Consider the following 15984-nt stretch of genomic DNA (forward strand, 5'->3'; position numbering starts at 1 on the left):
TCATCTTTTTATTGGATCATTGTCCATCTTCTACTGATAAAAATAGCTGCAAGTCTGTCTTGTTCAAGGCTATACTCTGAGTGCTTAGTAGAATGCCTCGTTCATTGCAGCATCTGGTATTTGATAATTAATATTGACTACATGTTTGATGAGTAAATGAAAAAAAGAATAATCTTAGACATAAATTATTTAATCCCAGTGAAAGAATGTTAGTGGTGGAATTTCAGGTGTTATTGTAGAAGAAACTTTTGAAGGGTATTCCTTCCAGTTTGTTCATATTAGGCTAACTTCCTCTTTTCTTTACACTATGTAAAAATATTAGATCTCAAAACTATTTGCTCATAGTACTTACTTTAGGACACATATTTTTAAACTACAGTTTAGAATTACAGTTATTAGAAAGGTTTGGTAAAAACTCTTTTTGTTAGGCAATAAGGTTACTCTGTCCTCCAAAGAGCTTTACCTTATTCTCAGGAAGTAAGAGAGAAAAAAGAATTTTTTGTCTTCTTTGTATCAGGTGTTTTGCCCTTACTTCTCTTTAAGTTTATGTTTACCTTAACATTCCTTTCCTTCCTTAGGTTTGCTAGCTCCATTTTTCACTATTACGTAATTCACAGAGTTGCTGGGGTAAGTGCTTAATTTCAAATAGCCTGTTTTAGAACTTTGTGAGAATTACAAGAACAAACAGAACATTAAGGCAGCTAGAGAGAGTTAAATGAGAGTGGTCCCTAGGTGAGAAATGCTTCCTGCCTTCTAGGCTGACACCAGTTCTGGGGGATGTGTTCTGAGAGCTCATATTAACTGCAGGTCATTGCTCCTTATCTCAATCCCCTTCCTCTTCCTTCAGCTTTCTATTCAAAATCTCTGATCACATCTTGAAGTGTTGTCACATTATTTTTTTTTCTGATAATTCCCTCCATTAGCTGAGCTTTCCAATTTATATTACCTGATTTTTTTTTGTTTTCTGCTTTTTAAAACTCCCTTTTCTAAAGCTTTATTGATTGTGTACTTTGGATTCTAATTCTTCCTATCAGAGTCTTTCTTTAATTCTGTTTGCAGTGTGGTGCTGTCTACATTATGTGTTGGTTACATGATAGGAAGGAGTATGGGGGCAGCTCGGTCACATCTGTAAAGTTCTTTAAGAGAGCTGAAGGGCGCTGATACCAGTTCACTTTTTTTTGGGGTAGCCCTCGGATACTGAGCATGTTTACTGTATTTTCTTCTATTGTGAAAGAATCAGTTCTCTGAATTTCCTTAAAGTTTGTCATTAGCATTCTCCACACTCCACTCATTTTTCTATTTAAGAATTTTTTTTTTTCTAATCATGTAGAACATGTTCAGTATGGAACACAAAAAGATAATAAGAAAAAAAGTCACCTACAGTGTCGCCAAAGGTGAAAACACCTTGTCTTTCTTCGTGCATAACAATATCCCTCTCAATCTTATGCAGCATTTTTAAACCTAGGAGACTTCTCTAAATCCAAACGAAGTTAAAGATTACGTTATTAACCAAGTTCATACTTAAATTAGAGAATCGCAGGAGCTTAAGAAAATGCGCATCTGGCTAATGAACCTGCGTATCCGGGGTTCTCTTCAGGGAGGTTGCTCGTCCATGAAACACACCCCAGTCTGCAGCCACCTGGGTGTGGGGAACCAAAGGCTAGCGAACCAGGCGGGCAGGGGCGGAACTTGCGGGGACTGCGGGTAGGAGGAGCTACAGAGCTGTCACCAATCAGAGCCCAGCTTTGTTTTCTCTTGCCGACCAATGAGGGAGTTCTGCTGGAGGGGCTGTCTTCAAGTCTGAGACGCCTACCGCCTTAGCAGCCTATCAGCAGGCCCCTCTTACCCCGTGGGCGGTGCGGTTCCGCCCCGCCCCTCCAGCCGCGGCCCCGCCCCCCCGAGGGTGGGGGCCGTGTTGGTTACTAGCAGGGCTGGAGGCGGGGGCCGGGCTCCCACTGGGCTCGTGCGTTCTGCGCCCGCCGCGGCGGTGCAGAGCCCGCTGGCTCCCGATTGTCCTCTGCGGCGGTGGCGGTCGCTGCCTCCTTGCCTTGGGGCCCGGGGCTGCAGGGGCCAGAGCGAGTGCGCCTCCTGCCCGCCGACCGCGGCTGCCCAGAGCAGGTAATGGGGCGCCACTGGGGAGCGCCTGTCGGAGCCCCGGGCTAGGCGCGGGCGGTGGGGTCGGCCCCCGAAGCTGCTCCCAGCGCCGGCGACCGGGCCGAGCGGGGCCCCGGTCCTCCGGAGCGTCCTGCCGGCCTCTAGGCGTCTCAGCCCGGGAGCCCGCGGCGGGCACCTTGCGGGGAGGTGGGGGCGGGGCCGGGGCAGGGGCGGGGCCGCTTCGGGCGGGACCCTGAGGACCTCTGGAGACCCCTGGTGACTCGCGGAACTCCGGGCTGGGGCGGCGACGACCGGCAGGTGGAGGGAGAACTGCGGAGTTGAGTCAGAGTCCGGCTCCCCGGGGAAAAGAACCGACTGAAAAAGGGAGCGATAAGCTGGCTGGCTTCTTTTTTTTCTTCCCCTAAGCCAGAAAGGCGTCTTCACTTGGGTCGTGTTAATTACATGTTTTCTGAGAACAGGCGTTTGGCCGTGTAATGCTGTCTACACGATAGCATTATTTATTTACTTATTTACTATTTAAAAAATTAAAAGCAGCCTTTAGCGTGAATCTGTGTGGGGGTTTTGCTTAAGTGACAGGTAGACCCAGCCGAGTAACTCACCTTTGTCTGGCCTGAAGTGGGGAGCGGTGAAGTAGGAATGAGGGGGAGGAGTGTTCGTGAGGAATGCCTGTGCAGGTCTGAAAGGATTGTGGGGGTGGGACCTTGTTTCTGTCATTGTGCCATGGGTGGGAGTAGAATTGTGATTTTTTTTTCTTTTTCTAATTTTAAAAACAATATTCACATTAAAAAAGGGGGGGCTCTCTAAAAACAGTCTCTGAACTCGAGGCTTTGGGGATGCACCTGCTAGTCAGGCAGTAATAGTTTGCAGGTAAATCCTAGGCTATTAATTACGTGATTTGATTTACTTATAAAGAAGTATCTTGAATTGTTGCTACCTTTCCTTTGACGTGCTCAGTATATTGCTTGTTTACAAGTGAATTGATGAAGGTCACTGAGTTTTAGCAGTAATGTCACAGCGATGGCCCTTGGAGAGTTTTCTATGCTCAGGTTCACTCCGGTTCTACAAAAACAGTATTTCCACTTAATTGTGAAACTCATAGCACTCTATCAATTATATAGTATGCCATCCTCCTACTCTTCTGAGGCAGGCTGTGCATAGCATGTCCATTTTACAGGTATGTCAACTGAAAGCCCTGGAGATGAAAGGAATCCTGCCTCAGTTTACTCCTACTTTATTTTATACCTGTAGTGGATTTAATCCAAAATCTGGGTAAGATTCCTGCCATCAAGCCACCTTCTGCATACCAATTCGATCCCGTGTACACAGGTCAGAGGTGGAGATGGTTATTTTCAAGTAAAGGAATATTGTCTCTGAGGTTTTTCTTTCCATCCAGATTGCTAAGCTAGTTTGAATTTCAGGTGAAAGGTAATTTTCCACATAGGCAAAACAAACAAAAGTTAGTAGTGCTGTGTGAAAATCTCTATTTTAAATTTTGGGAAGCTTTCCAAATTAGAGAACCTTATTTGTGTTTGCATCTCTAGCTCAGCATCGAATTTCGGTACCGTTTTTTGAATTGAATAGAAATAATTGATATGCAGAAGGAAAATACTAATGAAGTGAAGTGCATTTTGATCATGACTTATTACTTTGTTTTGGGAAGTGTTTACTGTACATTTATAGATGGGTTGAAAATTAATTTCTTGATTAGAATAACTCGACCAAAGGAGTTTGGGCTTTAGTGTGGGACAGGCTGAAATGGGTAGTTGGCAGTAATCTCTTGCATGATATTAAGGCTTAGGGAATTCTAGAGAATTGTTAGGTTATGTTAAATTTACTAATTATCAGGAACATGAAAATGTCTTATGGATTACTGAAGGCAACTCTTTTTTTTTTTTTTTTTTTGAGGTAGAGTCTCACTCTGTTGTCTAGGCTGGAGTGCAGTGGCTCATTGTGATCTCTGTCTCCTAGGTTCAAGCGATTCTCCTGCCTCGCCTCCCGAGTAGCTGGGACTACAGGTGCATGCCACCACGCCCAGCTATTTTTTTTTTTTTTTCTGTATTTTTGTAGAGATGGGGTTTCACCATGTTGGCCAGACTGGTCTCGAACTCCTGATCTGAAGTGATCTGCCTGCCTTGGCCTCCCAAAGTGCTGGGATTACAGGCGTGAGCCACTGCACCCGGCCTGAATGTAACTGTTCTAATCATGAAGTTATCTGTTGTTTTGTGGTTAATACCTCTGTTTCATATGTACATTTTAACATATTCGTGTAACATATAAGGCAACTGTTACACAAGGCTGTCACTCTAGCCCTGCATTTATTTACTGATTTATGTTTTAGTGGCTTTATGTAACTTTTACTCTCCTGTCAAAATTTCTAGCACCCAAGCAAAAATTTCCATAAAGGAACTTTTATCATCTGTTGATTATACAGAAAATGAATCATTTATTCTCATAAGCCCAGCCCTCTTGCAGTGTGGGACACTGGAAAGATATTTTGGCTGTTTGTAAAGTATTTGCCTGTATTCTTACCTGAAGCTTTGACTCCTCCCACTCCCCCAATGGTTTTCAGAGTTTCTGTGACTTTTTTCTTTTTTTAAATTAATTACGACACTACCTGACTTCCACTAGATGGTTCACTGGGGGCTGCTTATTGGAGTTTTCAAACAGATTTTTGTTTTTCCTTGTTATAAACATTTCACTGAAAAAGATACAAAGGTACTGCAACTGTTTCTGTCCTAATTGCAATTCAGACAGAGTTGTAATGTTAAGTCTTGAGTTTTATTAAATGGGATCAGTTCAGAAGGAAAGGGATATTCCTTCACTTTGAATTTAAAATGAAGGAAATTGTTAGTCAGGCTTGCTCTCTGAAGATACTGTGTTTTTTACAAACTGAAGGTTTGTTGGCACCCCTGCAAGTCTATTGGTGCTATTTTTCCAATAGGGTATGTTCATTTTGTGTGTCTTTGTCATATCTTGGTAATTCTTACAATATTGCAAACCTTTTCACTGGTATTCTGTCTGTTATGGTGATCTCTGGTCAGTGATCTTTGATGTTACGATTCTAGTTGTTTTGGGGCTCCATGAACCACACCTGTATAATATGGTGAACTTAATTGATAAATGTTGCATATGTTCTGATATCTCCGCCAACTGGCCATTCCCTATCTCTCTTCCTCGTTCCAGACCTCCCTATTCCCTGAGACACAACAATATTGAAATGAGGCCAATTAATAACTCTACGTTGGCATCTAAGTATTCAAATGAATGGAGAGTCGCATGTCTCCCACTTTAAATCAGAAAGCTAGAAATGAGTGAGCTTAGTGAGGAGGTCATGACAAAAGCCAAGATAGGCCAACATCTAGGCCTCTTGCACCAAACAACTGAGCTCTGAATGCAAAGGAAAGGTTCTTGAAAGAAATTGAAAGTGCTACTCCACTGAACAGCCCAATGATAAGAAAGTGAAACAGCTTTATTGCTGATACAGAGAAGTTTAGTGGTCTGGGTAGAAGATGAAACCAGCCACAGCATTCCCTTAAGCCAGCAGAGCAAAACCCTAACTCTTCAATTCGCTGAAGACTGAGAGAGGTAAGGAAGTTGCAGAAGAAAAGTTGGAAGCTAGAAGAGGTTGGTTCACGAGGTTTAAGGAAAGCAGCTGCTTCCCTAACATAAATGTGCAAGGTGAAGCAGCAAATATTAAGCTATAGCAAGTTATCCAGAATATCTAGCTAAGATCATTGATGAAGGTGGCTACACTGAACAACAGATTTTCAGTGTAGATGAAACAGCCTTATATTGGAAGAAGATGCCATCTTGGACTTTCTTAGCTAGAAGGAAGTCAATGCCTCTTCTCAAAGGCCAGGCTGACTCTTTTGTTTGGAGCTAGTGCAGCTGGTGACTTTAAGTTGAAGCCAGTGCTCATTTACCATTCCAAAAATCGTTAAGCATTATGCAAAATCTACTCTGCCTGTGCTCTATAAACGGAATGACAAAGCCTGCATGACAGTACATCTGTTTACAGCGTGGTTTACTGAATCTGTTAAGCTCACTGTTGAGACCCACTGCTCAGAAAAAAAGGTACCATTGAACAGTGCTGTTCATTGACAATGCACCTGGTCACCCAAGAGCTCTAATGGAGATGTACAAGGAAATTAATGTTTTCATACCTGCTAACACAACACCCACTCTGTACCCATGGATCTAGGAGTCATTTCAACTTTCAAGGCTTATTAGTTTAAGAAGCACATCTTGTAAAGCTATAGCTGCCATAGATAGTGATTCTTCTGATGGATCTTGGCTAAGTAAATTGAAAACCTGGAAAGGATTCACAGTTCTAGATGCCATTAAGGGCATTTGTGATTCAAAGGAAGAGGTCAAAATATCAACATTAACAGGAGTTTAGAAGAAGTTGATTCCAGCCCTCATGGATGACTTTGAGGGATTCAAGACTTCAGTGGAAGAAGTACCTGCAGATGTGGTGGAAATAGTAAGAGAACTAGAATTAGAAGTGAATCCTGAAAATGTGACTGAATTGCTGCAGTCTCATTATCAAACTTGAATGGATGAAGAGTTGCTTCTTCTGAATGAGCAAAGAAAGTGATTTCTTGAGAGGGAATCTGTTCTTGGTGAAGATGCTGTGAGCATTGTTGAAATGACAATGAAGGATTTAGAATATTCTATAAACTTAGTTAATTAAGCAGTGGCAGGGTATGATAGGATTGACTTCAATTGTGAGTGAGGTTCTACTGTGGGTAAAATACTACCAAAAGAGAAATCTTTTGTGAAAGGCAGAGTCAGTCGATGTGGCAAACTTCATTTTTTTTTTTTTTTGAGATGGAGTCTTGCTCTGTTGCCCAGGCTGGAGTGCAATGGCGTGATCTTGGCTCACTGCAACCTCTGCCTCCCAGGTTTAAGAGATTCTCCTGTCTCAGTCTCCCGAGTAGCTGGGATTACACGTGCACACCACCACGCCTGGCTAATTTTTTGTATTTTAGTAGAGACGGGGTTTCACTGTGTTGATCAGGCTGGTGTTGAACGCCTGAGCTCAGACAATCCACCCACCTGAGCTCAGGCAATCCACCCGCCTTGGCCTCCCAAAGTGCTAGGATTACAGGCGCGAGCCACAGCGCCTGGCCTCGTTGTTTTCTTATTTTAAGAAATTGCCACAGCCATCCCATCTTACAGCAGCCAGCACCTTGTTAAGTCAGCAGCCATCAACATCAAGGGAAAACCCTCCACCAGCGAAAGGATTTGGACTCCCTGAAAGCTCGGATGATCACTCGCATTTAAAAAAAATAATAAAGCTTTAAAATTAAGACCTAATGCTATTGCCAGCATAATAGACTACGGTGTATGGTAAATATAACTTCTATATGCACTTGGAAAGCAGAAAAATTTCTGTTGCTCGCCTTATTGCAGTGTTAGTTTTACTAAGGTGGTCTGGAATGGAACATGTGATATCTTCGAGGTATGCCTATGATTTCAGAAATAACCTCTCCTATCGAACCCTCTGATTCTCCTTGTGTTCAGAAACCCAGACCAAAGTGTAGATATATTGGTCTTTATTTATGAGTAGTTGAGTATTTTTTAATGGCGTGTGTTTTGTTTAAATTTTATGTAAACTGGGACTTAGCTCTTTGAGCAGTCTTATGCTTTGCTCTCAGATTACCAATTCTTTAAAAGAAGTAGTAAAATGCATATGTGTGGCAAGATTCTTTGCTACCTACTATGAACAGATGCTTAAGTAAAAAAACAAAAAACAAACAAACAACCAAGATGTTTTCCCAGGCATATAAATGTTTTTTTTTTTTTCTTGAAGAGGCATTTAGTCTTCCTATTTAGTAGAACATTATCAGCTTGCTTTACTTATGAAAGAGAGGAGACCATTCTTTTCTCTCCAAAGATAGGAGCTGTTTATCAGGCTTGTTTATTACTGATTGGGTTGCTTGTTAGTGATGGTTAGAGAAGGGAGATGAAAATACATAGCGGTTGCAATACCCATTTTGGGTATAGAAATGGCAATGTTAGTGGAGATTAAAGACTAACTGGTACGATTGCATTTTGCAAGATGTTTTGAAGACAACTTTGGACTTTGATAGGAATCTGAGAAAGTCTTTCAGTGGTTGGGGTGTGTGTATGTTTATTTCAGTTGCACTGAACTGTGGATGGGGAGGAGAGCAATGATAATTTGTTTCTTACCAGAACACTGCTAGTTCTCAGGGGATTTGATGGAGATTTGGGAGAGAGAAAATAAATAGGATTCAGCCCTTCTAGGAAGGTCGTTCTTGGCAGTGCCTTCAGCCCTTAGGAGAATGTGGGCATGGAAAAGGTGTGTGGTTGTAAGTAGCCAGGAAGATTAAAAGGCTGATTCCTAGAGCTCTCTTCGCCTTTGGTGACCTTAATCAGGTCATTAAGCATTTTAAGACAGGTTTATAGCTCTCCGGTGGTCCAAGCTTGGACTAAGTACTCCTTAGTCTTCAATTTTATGTTTTCAATTTTTGGAATAAGTAGAAACCTGAAATTTATAAAATTAATGACTTGAGTATGCAAGTGAATAGCTTCATGGAGTTATTTGGCTTATGGTAGATTTCAGATTATGGTAGGTGCTTGAATATACTTATTTCTCATGCTCTTTCTTCCATCCATTTAACAACAAAAAAAGGCCTTATTAGAAATAGGCAAACTTGAATACACATAGAACTGTACTGCCCAAATTGAGTACTTGAGTTGGGGAGAAAAGACTCCTGTTCTAGGTACAGCTTTGAAAAGAAAAGGATCAGGTAGGATGCCGTACACAGCAGGTGTATGCAGGGACAGGGATAAAGTGAACCCCTTTTGCTGTGAATATTGTCAGAAGATCTGATGTGTAATTAGACATCCCTTAGCTTCACTCCTGATAAAAACACATTCTTGGACAGTTTCTCTGTATGTGCACTTAAAGCAGTTTGAATCTTGTTAATCAAATATTTCTTGGGGTCGTAACTTCTTTTTTGGCATTGGGAAGACTGTTGAAGTCATGTAAAAATTTGGAGTTGAGCCTGGGATCGGAATTTGGATTTATGGCCCAAGATTTATCAAGCTTCTGCTATATTCAAAATGTTGTTTTTTCTCTTCCTATTATGGTTTCTGATTACTTCTGAAGAGTGAGTTCAGACCTCTTGTGCTCTAACGCTCATCAGAGTATCCTTTTTGTACATAGTATAATCAGGATAGAGATTAGGCATTTTGTCAAGTTTGGGAGAAAGAAGTTGAGTAGTGAGGAAATGAGTTAACACTATTTTGATTTCTTCATAGTCATTTTAAATCAGATACAAATTTTATATTTCAGAAGTTTCAAAATTGTAGTAATTTCACCTCTCACATTAAGTTCAGTATGAAAAGTTTCTACCAGTGGTTCTCAAACTTTAGCATACCTTGGGATCACATGGAGGGCTTATCAGACCTTAGGTAGCTGCGTTCCAGCCCCCAGAATTTCTAATCAGTAGGTCTGGGAGGGGGGATCCTGGCAATTTGCATTTCTAATAAATTCTAAGGCCATGTGCTACAGCCACTGCAGGGGCCAGCCACTCTAGGGGGAAACGTAAGTGTAGTGGTTAACACTTTGAAAGAGTTAGGTTTGAATCCCTGCTTTGCTGCTTACTAGTACCTTGACTTTAGGCAAGTTTCTTAACCTCTGTTGTTCCATCTCTAAAGTGGAAATAATATAGTATTTTGTTGTGAATGTAAGTGAGCTCCAATATGTAGAAGCTCAGGGAACAGGGTCTTGCAGATTGCAAGCATGCAATTAATGTTTTCTTTTATCCATAAAAAAAGGTACATATATAAAATAGATAGAATCTTGCATCTTATACAATTGAAGCAAAGACAGAAAATTTAATAGTTAATCTCATTTCCTGGCACGGTGCTGGGGAAAAAATATGAGTACTCAATTGCTTTTTAAGGAGTGACGGAAAAGTTTGTGGATCCTAGTAATTTTCCAGAAACTTTTTTTTTTGCAGACATAGAACATTCGTATTGATACTGTCTCCTCCCCCTTCCCCTTCAAAAAGTTTGGTTTCTTTAATCACGGTATGTTGGACTCTCACAATAATCCTTATAGTTTACATTTTATATAACAGGCATTTTAAAGGTTGCTTCTGGGAGCTGAATGACAGAAAGTACCTGAAAGTCATCTTTAGAACACACTGTCACCTGTACTATGACAACTTTGTATTTGATGACCTTGAACGCAGTTCTTTTTGAGACGGAGTCTTGCTCTGTCCCCCAGGCTGGAGTGCAGTGGCGCGATCTCAGCTCATTGCAAGCTCCGCCTCCCGAGTTCACGCCATCTCCTGCCTCAACCTCCCGAGTAGCCGGGACTACAGGGGCCCGGCTAATTTTTTTTTTTTTTTTGTATTTTCAGTAGAGACTGGATTTCACTGTGTTAGCCAGGATGGTCTGGATCTCCTGACCTCATAATCTGCCCACCTCAGCCTCCCAAAGTGCTGGGATTACAGGTGTGAGCCACCATGCCTGGCCCTTGAACGCAGTTCTTTGGGATCTCTTTTCTCGGCTTGCGGAATGCCTGGTTTATTTTCTTTTTGCAGACCTGCGGGAGCTCACCTCTGGCGATCCTTTCATTAGTGAAACCCTCTTTCCATTACTCTCTGTCACTATCACTGCCTTAGTTCTGTTGTAGCTGTTATCACACTCTTATCATCATCTTATTTGTGTACTTTTTATTGTTTCCTTCACTAGGACGTAACCCCTATGAGGGTAAGGGCTTGATCTTTGCTACTGGGTCCCTAGGATGGGATGCAGTTCCTGGTATGTAGAGACTGAATACCTGCTGATTGGGTGAAGGGGCCTATGATGAGGAGCTGCCCCGCTCCGCCCGCTCCCCAGCTCAGGGGCTCACACTGGAGTTACCACTCACTTCATGGCACACTGTCATGACTGGTCCATGTGGAGCCGCCTCCCACCTTATTTTATTCTATCTTTCCCCTTCATCACCTATCCCCATTCATGTTCTTCCTTGCCCCCAGGGGACCCTCTCTCTGGCATGTGCATAATTCCCTTAGGTACGGCCAGATTGTTATCTGGTTGACACTTTCACCAGCTGTTGCTCCCCGCATTCTTGCTAGCATGTGGCGTTTTCTGACATTATTATTTTTTCCAATCTGATGCAACAGATGGAGCAATCCAGCACAAAATGATATGTTATTGCTCTTACTTGCAATTATCTGATTACTAATGCAGTGGAGTATCCTATACTCATTTGCTAAATAACCTAGTGGTTTATGATGCTACCTATATCGTATATCAAGGTCCACCCACCCACTCGTATATATGCAGACGCAGACACAGACACACACACACTCTCTATTCTCTCTCTTACCTTTTTAGGCTCCCTGCTCTATTCTGATCAATTTGTCTGTTTCTGTTCTAATTTCACAGTGGATTTTGCTTTTATTTTTATTGCTACAACTTGTTTATATATTTTGTTATCTAGAAGAATGAGTCCCTCCTGTGTTATTTTAAAAACATGTTTAAACTGGTAGTTTTCATCCATGGCTTTATATTAGAATTCGCTAGGTAGCTTTCAAAAAAAAAAATCCCATTGACCACGGATGAACTGAATTGTAATCTGTAGAGAGTAGAGTCCAGCAATTGTATTTTTAAAAATCTCCTCCGGTGACACTGATCTATATCCCGAGTGGAAACCACTTATCAGTGGTATTTATGTTTTATTCAGTGGGGGTCAGTTTTTTTTTTTTTTCTGTAATGATCGTCTTCTTTGTTACAGTAATTCCTAGTTACTTCAGCTTTTGTTTCTACTGTGAATGCCGTTTTTTCTTCTGTTGTATTTTCTAGTATTTATTTCCCCTGGTATAGGGGAATCCTACATACGTAGACAACTATGTATCACTGAACAGGGATATGTTCTGAGAAACGTATCATTAGGTGATTTCGTCATTGTGTGAACATCGCAGGCTGCACTTACACAAATGTGGATAACATAGCCTACTACACACCTAGGCTATCTGGTATAGCCCATTGTTCCTAGGCTGCAAACCTGTGCAGCTGGTTACTGTCCTGAATACTGTAGGCAACTGGAACATAATGGTATTTGTCTATCTAAACATCTGTAAACATAGAAAAGGTACAGTAAAAATATGGTAAAAAAGATGAAACGTGGTCCACCTGCGTAGGACACTTCGCATGTGTCTGGACTGGAAGTTGCTCTGGGTGAGTCAGTGAGTGGGTGGTGAGTGAATGTGAAAGCCTAGGGCATGACTGTACACTCACTGTTGTAGAAGTTATAAACACCATGTCTAGGCAACACTACGTTCATTTAAAAAGTATTTTTTCTTCAATAATAAACAAAGCTCAGCTTAACTTTTTTGCTTATAAATGGTTTTTAACTTTCGACTCTTGTAACAACACAGCTTCAAACACAAGCACATTCTATAGCGGTACAAAAATATTTTCCTTTATTAAAAAAATTTTTTTTTTATGTAAAACTAAGACACAAACACACACTTTAGCCTAGGCCTACACAGGGTTAGGATCATCAGTATTACTGTCTTTATTTATTTATTTATTTATTTATTTATTTATTTATTTATTTATTTATTGAGACAGTGTCTCTCTCTCTCTGTGGACCAGGCTGGAGTGCAGTGGTGCGATCTTTGGCTCACTACAACCTCTGCCCCACTGGGTTCAAGGGATTCTTGTGCCTCAGACTCCCAGGTAGCTGAGATTACAGGCATGTGCTACCACACCTGGCTAATTTTTGTATTTTTAGTATAGATGGAGTTTTACCATGTTGTCCAGGCTAGTGTTGAACTCCTGGCCTCAAGTGATCCACCTGCCTCAGCCTCCTAAAGTACTGGGATTACAGGCATGAACCAACGTGCCCAGCCAATATCAGTCTTAATCCCTAGTTAATGTTTCTATCTGTCACCCTATCCAAAGGAGCTACTTTTCCTGGTCTTGCAGCATCAGTGGTTATAGCAGTTGCTGTATTTTGCGTTACCTGGGAGTCCATTTTTCTCTACATTATTGCATGTTTAGCATTTGCTAGTCTATGTTAATAGATGTTCACTAAATTTATGTATGTAGCTGTTCATGATAATATTCTAATATCCTGGAAAATTAGAAACAACCTAAACTGTGCAGCAATAGGTATTTATTCTTCTTCTCCATGGAAATTGTTAGTATATGGTGGCAAAAGTTTACAAAATCACGTCATTAGGATAATCCTAATTTTGTAACAAGAGAATAAGTTAATTTTCATGTACAGCTCTAAATTGTCCATGTGCTATTAATTCATATCTGTATGAGTGTGAAAGTTCAAATAAAAACAATTCAGTTAATATCAGTTGGGGGCATTAAGATTCTAGGTGAGTTACTTCTTTAATGTGTTAGTCTGTTTTCCTAAAATCCTTTTTTTTAAATAAGAAAACTGATTGGGGCCGGGCATGGTAGCTCATGCCTGTAATTCCAGCACTTTGGGAGGCCAAGGTGGGTGAATCACCTGAGGTCAGGAGTTCGAGACCAGTCTGACCAATGTGATGAAACCCCATCTTTACTAAAAATACAAAAATTAGCTGGTCGTGGTGGCATGCGCCTATAATCCCAACCATTCGGGAGGCTGAGACAGGAGAATTGCTTGAACGCGGGAGGCAGAGGTTTCAGTGAGTTGAGATCGCGCCATTGCACTCCAGCCTGGGCAACAAAAGTGAAACTCTGTCTCAAACAAAACAAAACAAAACAAAACAAAACAAAACAAAAACTGATTAAAAATGACTGTATAATAAGCTGGGGTGGGGAGGTGGGGCAGTTGCAGATGAAGTAAGACTGGCCATAAATTGAAGGTATGTAAGAAGTTCAGGAAGGTTCCTTGTAGTATTATACTCTTTCGTCCAGTTTAGTATATGCTGGAAATACTCCCTATGTTTAAAAAAAAAGCAAAGTAAAGAGACTGTAATTTGTGATTGGGGCCACTTAGTAAAGGATATAGGGCATCAATACAAGGCAGACTTTTATTTTGTTATTGCTCTATGAGAAACTAATAGAAGATCTTTATGTACCATATCTATCAATAGTAGCATAATAGCATTAGAAATCAATGGTTTGGTCAGGCTTGGTGGTGTACGCCTGTAATCCCAACACTTTGGGAGGCCGAGGCAGATGGATGGCCTGAGCTCAGGAGTTTGAGACCAACCTGGGCAACATAGTGAAACCCCATCTCTACAAAAAATACAAAAATTAGCTGGGTGTGGTGACACGTGCCTGTGGTCCCAGCTACTTGGGTGGCTAAGATGGGAGCTTTGCTTGAGCCAGGGAGGCGGAGGTTGCAGTGAGCCGAGATTGTGCCATTACACTCCAGCCTGGGTGACAGCGTGAGACTCTGTCTCAAAGGTGGGGGGAGGAAATCAATGTTTTGGCCTTTGTGGGAGGAAGCAAATCATTATTTGTCGTGTGTCTTACTGTAGTGACTTCCCTGCTCTTGCCCCTGCCCCTAAAACCTTTTCTCCATTTCTCCACCCAAAGCCCAGGCTGGGTTCAGGTGGATGCTGTCATATTGCTCAGAACCTTGCCGTTTCACTCAGATCCAAGGGCAAAGTCTCCATAGTGGCTCACTCACCGTAGACACTGTATTTGTGAGCTCTTGGCTACGTATCTCTTAAGCACAGAAAAAAATGTTTGAGAGCTGAGACTGCACTTCTGGCCCCAGTTCTTAAGGTTTAAGTGACTTGTGGTAAGTCTGGTACTGAAGAGTTTACCAGTCTGTTAAAAAGGCAGAGATTTCTGTTGGTTGGGATGGCTGTTTTTGATATTTCTTGAGTTAACCAGAGGAGGAAGGGCACGGGAAACAGTTCACCTCAGCTTCCTTAATCTACCAATCTGCTAGTCTAGACTGATATGGTTAGCTTTTTTTTTTTTTTTTTGAGATGGAGTCTGGCTCTGTTGCCCAGGCTGGAGTACAGTGGCATGGCCTTGGCTCACTGCAACCTCCGCCTCCTGGGTTCAAGCGATTCTCCTGCCTCAGCCACCTGAGTAGCTGGGACTACAAGTGCGTGTCACCACACTTGGCTAATTTTTTTGTATTTTTAGTAGAGATGAAGTTTCACCATGTTGGCCAGGCTGGTCTTGAACTCCTGACCTCAAATGATCCGCCCATCTCGGCCTCCCAAAGTGCTGGGATTACAGGTGTGAGCCACCATGCCTGGCCTGGTTAGCTGTTTTTGAGACCAAAATCTCGAGAATGAGGTATGTGCTGAGCTAAGAAGGAAAAAGTGCTGCTGACTTCCCCAACCTGAGGTTTTCTAACCTCACCCCCGAGCCTAATACAAAATATTCTACTCATAAGGCCCTTTCTCAGGATGGCTGTGGCTGGTGGTTCTTGGTGCACTAGGCCTGACATTGGGCTCTACTGAGCTTCCAACTTTTAGTGTTTCTTCAAACAGGAATTCAAAGAATAAGGTAATTCCTGAAAGCTCACTTGAACAAGCACAGCCTTGACCTCAGCTCCATATTCTTGGAGCTGCAGTTTTCAGACTTGTTTCAGTACTACTTCATGCTCTTAACAATTATTAAGGACCTCAAAGACTGTGATCACACCACTGCACTCCAGCTTGAGTGACAGAGTGAAACCCTGTCTCATAAAAACCAAAAATCAAAACATAATATCCTTTTTGTATATGAACACAAATAACACTTCTGTATGAAAAATACCTTTACAAAGAGAGTTTAGGGAAAGAGTGGTGTTGTTTTACATTTTTGCAGTTCTCTATAATGTCTGGTTTCGTAGAAGCAGCTGGATTCTCATAACTGCTTCTGCATTCAATCTGTTGTGATTTGTTGTTTGGTTGGAATATGTGAAGA

At 41.7% G+C, this 15984-nt stretch overlaps 1 protein-coding gene across 1 annotated transcript in view; it reads left to right on the forward strand.

The window, feature by feature from the left end:
• The first annotated feature begins 1918 nt into the window (after window positions 1-1918).
• MPP7 (membrane palmitoylated protein 7) overlaps window positions 1919-15984 on the forward strand; it is a 260043-nt gene continuing 245977 nt past the window's right edge. The window contains exon 1 of the mRNA XM_010381407.2: window positions 1919-2118. The gene's annotated coding sequence lies outside the window, so the exon portion shown is untranslated. The remainder of the gene's footprint in view (window positions 2119-15984) is intronic.

Source organism: Rhinopithecus roxellana, chromosome 11, assembly GCF_007565055.1.
Source record: "Rhinopithecus roxellana isolate Shanxi Qingling chromosome 11, ASM756505v1, whole genome shotgun sequence".
Taxonomy (NCBI): domain Eukaryota; kingdom Metazoa; phylum Chordata; class Mammalia; order Primates; family Cercopithecidae; genus Rhinopithecus; species Rhinopithecus roxellana.